We start from the raw sequence: 8,551 nt of genomic DNA, 5'->3' as shown, positions 1-8,551 counted from the left end.
TCGCACTTTTCCTTTTTTGTTATTTTTTTGGTGTAATTGCTTGTATCTGAATACACTTGTCAGATTTTTATTGGTCTGACGTGGACAATATGACGTGTAACAAGTTTTCCATTAAAGAATGAACATAAATATAATGAAGAAACTTATTTGTCACTCGAGCAAAACTCAAGAATTTAATTCTAAAAATTAGAAACTCAATCCTTATATATAACTCAACAAATTCTAGAAAATTGCCCTTAATTTATCTAAAATAAGTAAGTTTAAAGTGGATAGAGCGTCAGAGCCGCTTGTGAACAGGCTATACCTTGGCTCGAAACCAGTTTATTTATTAAATGAACATAACTTGAACAAATCTCCATGCTCGTTTATTAAACGAGCCAAACTCTTATAAACTCGTTTAATTTTATTTTTATTAATGTTAACTTTGTAATGAGAACTTTTTAAGTATTTGAAAATATAAAAAAAGAATTCTCTTCCTAATGTAATAAGTTAAATTATATATATATATATATAGAGAGAGAGAGAGAGAGAGAGAGAGAGAGTTTGGTCAGCCTTCAGCCCCGGTAGGAGGAGCATTGTGGAGAATATTGGGTTGGCCCAAGAAATTATGAAGAATTATCACAAAAATGAAGGGAAGCCGAGATGCACCATCAAAGTAGACCTGATGAGAAAAGCCTACAAATATTCAGTGGATTGGCATTTCTTGTTGCATTGTCTCTACAGCTTTGGATTTCTCTTAATGGTAGTTGTTGAGATAAAATAATTCTACGATCACAAATGAAGTAGAAAAAAATACTAAAATAGAAAAATAACAAACAGTCACACAAGACACCAAAATTTAAGTGGTTCGACTTAACAAGCTTACACCCATTTGAGGAGACAATACAGGAAAAATTCATTAACAAAAAGTAGTACAAACAAAATCACTCAAACACAAAAATCCCAATACACCCAAGCTTACAAACACACAAAAGAGATATATATATATATATATATTCTCTAAATTCTCTTAGTGCCTTATGACACACCAAACTTGTGAGAATACAAAATGAGAACACTCTCAAGTCTCTCTGTTCTCAAACGGAGCTGCTGCCCATTCTCTCTCAATTTTTCTCTCTAACCCACAAGCCGCAGCACTAATGAAAAGCTATATATAGAAGTAGGCCAAGATTTCACGGTTAAAGAGTTAAGGAATTGAATTCTTCCTAAAAAGAGCATGCTAACTACGTTTTAACTCATAAGTGATCTGTTTATTCTATATGCTAGACATATCTTGAGTGATAAAGCTCGCTTGACATATTTATCAAGGTTAAAGAACTTTAAGTAAATAATGAAAGGGGGTAGAAATATCTAATACATTTTTTTTTAGTGAACGCAAGGGTGGCAAGTGGCAACCTCGGAGATTACTGTGCTTTACGTTGTACTTCAGTCATTTATGTATATTTTTTTTATTATTATTATTTTCATTTGTATTTCTTTCATTTTTTATTTTTTATTTTTTTTTCGAATTTGCTTGTAATTGCCCAAAATTACTTATTTGGTATCTTTTGAATCAATTTTATGAGTTTTTCAAATCTTTTTTATTATAAAGAAATACTAAAAATAAACCTAATCGAGTCGAGCTGCCCAATTAAGGCTCGCAAGTGCTTTTTAAGTAAGCTTGGGCTCGGATCAGACTTTTTCAAAATGTTTAGTCTAGCTCAAGCTCAAGTGTTTAAAGGTCTTCTTAAATGAGCTAGTCCTAAAATTCCAAAACTCAGGATGACTCGACTTAATTATAGTCCTAAACTCATGTATTTAGATACACGTTAATTTACCACATTGGCAATTACACCAAAAAATAAAAATTAAGAGAGAGAAAGAGAGAGGGGGAGGTGAAGATCCACTCCATTGCCACCCTCCAACTTTGGTTCGAACCCCCATATAGATCCACCTTTGCAGAGTTGGAGGGTGGTGGCCAATCACTGTGTTGATGGGGTTGGTTGAGCTCCTTGAGTTTCCCTACCGGTCGAGTCTTAAAGCATGTTCTCTGTTTTGTGCCTTTGCGTTCGCTTTCTTGGTTTGGTCAGGACTTACAGTTTGGGTTTTATCACACCGACCCAACCTAAGTTGATCAAGTGTATATTTGGTCTATCAATGTCATTTTGTATGATTTGACTAATATGAGGAGAGCTTGTAGCTAGACCATCAAACTTTAGTCCATACTCTTAAAGTAATGATTAAATAATTAAATTTGTTAATTATTTTTAACTTAAATTTTTGAGATAAATAATAATTTAATATGATATATCAAGCTCTACTCTAATTCTTTCCGAGAAACATCTATGAATGCTCAGCCTTGAAAACAATTTGATGTACATATATTGAATCGTGGTAACCATTAACTGGTTAAATTTCTTTGCATATAAAATATTGATTAGTTGCAATATTTTCATGTGTAATAGTACGTAGTTGAAAGAAACCAACAATTGAGCTTAATTATTAAGTTATATATTTACTTATATCTTATATTATCAATGGAAGTTAATGAATATGCTAGCAATACGAGGAGAGCTTCGCCATAATTAAGTTCACGGAGTTTATATAGTAGTTTCCATTTTGGGAATAAGTTTCCTTTTCTTGTCCACTGTACCCAACGTCTTTGAAAAGGACTGCATGATATAAATAACTTGAGAGAAAAGTAGACAAAAAAACGTACATTTTCCACCGCTTTTATCAGCCGTAAACAAAAATCGGTAAAGAATAGAGTACTTTCACGTTCTTTTTGACTTGAAATATTTCTTACAAAGTTCTCAAAAATATTGAAAAGGCACCAAAAATCAACAAATCAGTGATTACAGAAACGAGTAAAAGAGGAGTTTTATAACTGTGATCAAACAATTAATTTGTGTTAGCAGTACTGAGAATTTTCCCTTTGATCTGCTATACAAAAAAAAGAATAAATTCAAACCAAAAAAAAAAAAAAAAATTATGGGTTTCAGAATTAAAGAATTCAAAACGAAAACTATGCATTGATTCTTCTTCACGGCTAGCTGTGATGTACATTTGTGCAGGTCAGCTTGATTATTTTAGCATCATTTACGCAGTCGTTCCCCGTCTATCTCGAGCAGATTCTCTATCACTGCATCCGAAGCAGATACTAGGAATTCCGACCAATTCCTAAAAACCCAGAAAAAAAAACACAGAGAGAGATCATGAGAGACAACATTAGAGATCATCTTCTACAAAACATGTGAAAGAATCGAATAAAAACAGCAAAAAAAAAAAAGAAAGAAAGAAAGAAGAAGAATAGAAATGCACCCGCTTGAGGTATCAAAGGTAAGGCCGACGGTATATTTAGCTTCTTCAAGTGCCCGGCTATACCACTGGAGCTCCGACGCCTTACGAGTTCCGTCGTCATGAACCTGAAGCTGCGAAGGTTTCACGTCGCAGAAGATGGGGATAACCCTCTTCTTTGATTCCATTAGAAGAGCGAGCTCATGGAGACAAAAATAGGACTGGCAGTAGCGGGGAGAAAACACGGCGATCCCCAGCTTGCAATTCCGAATACCGGTGTCGATCTTGTCGTACAGCTTCTCCCCAGGTTTCATGTTTTCGCTGTCGAGAAACGGCTTCAGCCGGAGCATGGAAAGGTGGTAGTAGAGCAAACCGGAAATAGCTCTCTTCGTGTCGATCCCCCGGTGGTTTATAAACACATCGCATGGCCGGGATATTGATCGGATTTGGTTGTGGGGGTGACTCGGATGACTAGGAGGAAGGAATTTACGAGCAAAGCTCCTCGCCAAAACTTGTGATCTCTGCATGGCTTCTTTAAGAAGCTAGCTAAAGGTAGGTTAATTAAAAAAGCTTTCTCGTTTGTTTTGACGTTTTCTTGTTTTTGTTTTGTTTGTAGTTGTCCTGTGAGAGATTATAGGGCGTAGGTATATATATGGGCGGGGGGGGGGGGGGGGGGGAGGGGGGGGGGTTTGACTTGAAAGAGTAAACAACTTTGAATATTTTGACGCGCGCTCTAGCCTTATTTGGTACTCTATTATACGTTTTAAAGCTTCAAACACGTTAATTGTGTAATTAAGCATATTTATTTATGGGATCCGCTGAAATGGTCAGTACTCGATCCTACGCCTTTTGCATGGTTTTGTTAATCACAAAAATTAGTGGGTAAGCTCCTTTAGTACGGCGCTGTAATTGCGGCGATTAAAAATTAATTAATATCCACCTTAAGTCACTTTTATCACTTTTATAATTTCTTTGTCCATATACCTAGCTTTTCAATTTTTTTTTGTCTTTTTCTAAGATACTCGGATTATATATACAAGCTGGAAATTAATATTTTGGTAAATTAATTATAAGAAAATTTTACTCTTATTTCTTCTTATTATTATTTTTAATTGGAGAATAGATATATTAAAGGAAAATTCAAATTTGAGGTATTAGTACTAAATTGAGGATGATAAAATCTCTTTTAAGTGATACCGTCCCTAAAGGGTTAACCTTCCACCCATAGGTTTTAGTTTTAAATCAAAAAATAAATTTTGAGGCATTAGAAATTAAATATTAACTTATAAAAATTTAACAAAAAAAAAAAAAACAAAATAAAACAAAATCTTGCAAGACTAGGAAGAGAGAGATTTTTCTACAATTTTTTTTTTTAATAAAGTCACATCAAACTTTGATAGACACTTATCTGACTCTTGACAACATCATAGTAGGATTCATATTATAGACATATACTGGGCCTGGGGTCTCACGCTACCCTATCCTACAGGCTATATCTGACATCCTAAATCATGTTTTTCTTTTATAATACTTTCACAAGTATGTGTACGTCTTTAAAAGTTTTCATAGGTTAACTAGCTAGGGCATATATATATATATATATATATATATATATATATATATGATTTTTAAACAAACAAATTCACCAAAAGTTTCTCCACAAGATAAGCACTAAGCTCCAAAATCTTCAAATTTTTTGGGAGTGGCTAATCATATGAATATTAAATTATTGGATGATTATTTGATGGTTTGGTGAAAATATTAACGAATATAGATGTACGTCCTAGGTAACTTATGAAATTTTTTGAAAACAAATACTTGTCACTTGTGAAAGTATTATAAAAGGAAAATATACTTTAGCATATGCCCATTTTGGAATCGGGGCTTGACATTGGGTCATGTTTGGGCTTAATTTATATAGTTAGTATAAATAGGGCCAGCAAAACAGGTACTTGACAAGTACCTGTGATCTATGCATGCTTTTTTATAATAAGATTTTAGATTAGATGCATGAATTATCTAAAACCTTATTATAAAAAAATATATACATAGGATAAACGAGTACCTGTCAAATACTTGTTTTGCCAGCCATCACTATAAAGTGGTCCGTCCATGCATGGATCCATACTGAAAAAAAACGTTGCTACTTATCTTGCCTATTAAGCTATATGTACATATAAGAATGTGGTACGTATAAGGTGATGTATGTTAATTTACAGGGCGTTTTTTATAAATGCCTAAAAAGAAAAATTAAATAAATTTAGTGGCATATGTTAGCTAGAAAACGCCAAGAAAATTCCTGGCGCATGTTAATTTACAATGAGTCACACTTTGCAAAACAATGTAAAATTGTTTTTAATTCAATGACTTAATTAAGTAGCGGTTTTTTAGTAGTGACGCATTAATTAAAGCTTGTGATATTGGGAGGAAGAGTTGCTTAACTTTTATTTTTGTCATGAGTGGATAAGGGATATCATAAAATTAATAATTGAGTTCAATTATTTTAGTAGTGACCCAATGAGTGGATTAGGGCATGGATTGGACTTTCGAATATGGCAATTATCATACTTATTTGTATTATCTTCGATCTTGAGTTTCATTGATACCTTGGTGGAGTGGGCGAGACTCAGCTGTGGTCTTGAGGGTGCGCTTGTGGTTTCTGCCATCTAGGTCCCTCTTGAACAATCCCTTGTGATTTTGTGCTATTATGATCACATCCAAGTATAATAGTCACCATTTTGTCTCTCCCTCGAACCTTTTTGAATAGACAAATAAATAAATGTAGGCTGCAGCTCTAATTATATATATGATTTCGACAGTTATATAATATGATTTTTTTTAAGTGTCGTATATGTTTTTTTGTTGCATTAACTAGCTGATGCTTATGCTTTCGGTGGTTTGCATTTAAGTTAAGTCAAACAAGGTATTTCGGTGAGGATTAAACCCCAACCGACACTTATGCATGCATGTACATTGTAATGCCATGTTGGTTTAATTGTGACACATGTAGTCATGTCATGGCCTTCATCGTGAGTCTTGGCTCGTAGCTGGCGGTTGCTTTTCTAATTTCTACGTGGTAATAATGTTAAGTGGAATATCGAATATATATATATAAGGTTTAAGGGTTTAAGGAAAAAGAAAGTGAAATAAGTTTTGTTGTAACATTTTAGTGCAGCATTAATAGATAATTAACCCTAACTACCAACAATAAACGCGTCTTGTATATGTGTCGGCCACTTTCTATAAGTCTAATCATCATACTTGTACTCATCGTCTTGGTGGCGGCTATAAGTTTTATAAATTTCGTTTTTTTTTTTTTTTTTTTTGTCAAAGAGAGAGGATCCAATCGAGAAGGCTTTTTTCTTTTTCTGTTTTTTCCTTTTATTCGTTCTGTTGAGATTTGTTTTTAACGGTTAAATTAAAATAGCCAAAGTTGCAGCTAAGCAGCCAACCCGTTGTGATTTTTTTTTTTCAGATTTAGTCGTTTCTTAATTCTTATACCTTTTGTTTTAACAATTTGGTTTTTGAAGAATCCCTAAAAAGAGCATGCTAGGTATGTTTTATTTGCATGCTAGATGTGTCTTAAGAGATAAAGCTTCGTTGACATGTATATCAAGGTTAAAGAATTTTGAGTAAACAATGAAAGAGGGTAAAAATATCTAACACATTTTTTTTAGTGAACGTAGGGGTGGCAAGTGGCAATCTCGAAGATTACTATGTTTTATGTTATAATTTGTGTTGTATTTTATTCATTTATGTAATTTTTTTTTTTAATTTTTTTCATTTATTTGTAGTTTTATTTTTCTTATTTGTAATTCAATTTTTTTTTTCCCGAATTTGCTTGTTGTTAGAACAGATATTGTCAAGGGGGTCCCCGGGAACCGGGGACACTCCAATGCCAAAGTCAGAAAGTTTCTAAGAGGTATTGTGCTTCAGTGCACAATAATTCAATATTCTCAATAATATGTGTGAGAATATTTCATGATTCAAGATGTTTTAGTACCTTGTGTAAAGGGCCTATTTATAGGCTTGGGGAGCTGAAGTAGACTTGGACTAGATCCTCTTATTTGAATTGGTTTGAGAGTCCAGAGTTGAGATAGAACTCAACAACTATCATGTAGAGATAAACATTCAACAGATATCATGTCAAGATAATCTTGAGTAGTCATAAGTAAGATGTCTTTATTCCAATATTATCCTAATTGGAATATATCTGTCTATTTAATTAATAACCCTTGCTTATTAATTAATATCTTCGTGGGCCTATGCATGGCCATTGGGCCCAGAATTTGATGAGCTTGTAGTGTGAATTTATTCCCAACACTTGTGATTGCCCGAAATTACTTATTTGTTATCTTTTGAATCAAGTTTATGAGTTTTTCAAAAAAAAAAAAATATTATAAAGAAATATTAAGAAAAAAAACTAAACAAGCTCTAATTGAGCCGAGCTGCCCAATTAAGGCTCGAAAAGGCTTTTTAACCGAGCTTGGGCTTAAATCGGGCTCAAATCAGACTTTTCCAAAATGTTTAGTCTAGCTCAAGCTCAAGTTGAATCGAGCTTATTGGGTACCCAACTTGACTCGATATAGCGTTTTCAATGAGCTCAATCTCCACTCGTATAAAAGTCCTCTTAAACGAGCCAATCTTGAAATTCCAAAACTCAACACAACTCGACTCGTTTACAGTCCTAAATTCATGTATCCAAATACACATTAATCTACCACATAAGCAATTACACCAAAAAAGAGAGAGAGAGAGAGAGGTGAAGATCCACTCCATTGCCACCCTCAATACGACTCAACTCGTTTACAGTCTTAAACTCATGTATTCAGATACACATTAATCTACCACATAGGCAATTACACCAAAAAAAATAAAAAATAAAGAGAGGGAGGGAGAGAGAGGTGAAAATCCACTCCATTGCCACCCTCCAACTTTGGTTCCAACCCCTATAGACCCTCTACAGAGTTGGAGGGTGGTGGTGGAGTGGATCCCCCCGCCCCCCACGCTTTTCTTTTCTTTTTTTTTTTGTTTTTATTTTTTTGGCGTAATTGCTTGTATCTGAATACACTTGTCAAATTTTTATTGGTCTAATGTGGACAATATGACGTGTAACAAGTTTTCCATTAAAGAATGAACATAAATATAATGAAGAAACTTATTTGTCACTTGAGCAAAACTCAAGAATTTAATTGTAAAAATTAGAAACTCAATCCTTATATGTAACTCAACAACTTCTAGAAAATTGACCTTAAATTTATCTAAAATAAGTAAG

At 33.6% G+C, this 8,551-nt stretch overlaps 1 pseudogene; it reads right to left on the bottom strand.

Moving 5' to 3' along the window:
* Positions 1-3,074: 3,074 nt before the first annotated feature.
* Positions 3,075-3,803, bottom strand: LOC132169672 (putative 2' cyclic ADP-D-ribose synthase BdTIR pseudogene; annotated as a pseudogene).
* Positions 3,804-8,551: the final 4,748 nt, after the last annotated feature.

The sequence above is a fragment of the Corylus avellana genome, chromosome 1 (assembly GCF_965113065.1).
Source record: "Corylus avellana chromosome 1, dhCorAvel1.hap1.2, whole genome shotgun sequence".
NCBI classification, from domain to species: Eukaryota; Viridiplantae; Streptophyta; class Magnoliopsida; order Fagales; family Betulaceae; genus Corylus; species Corylus avellana.
This window is presented reverse-complemented; position numbering and strand designations above follow the sequence as displayed.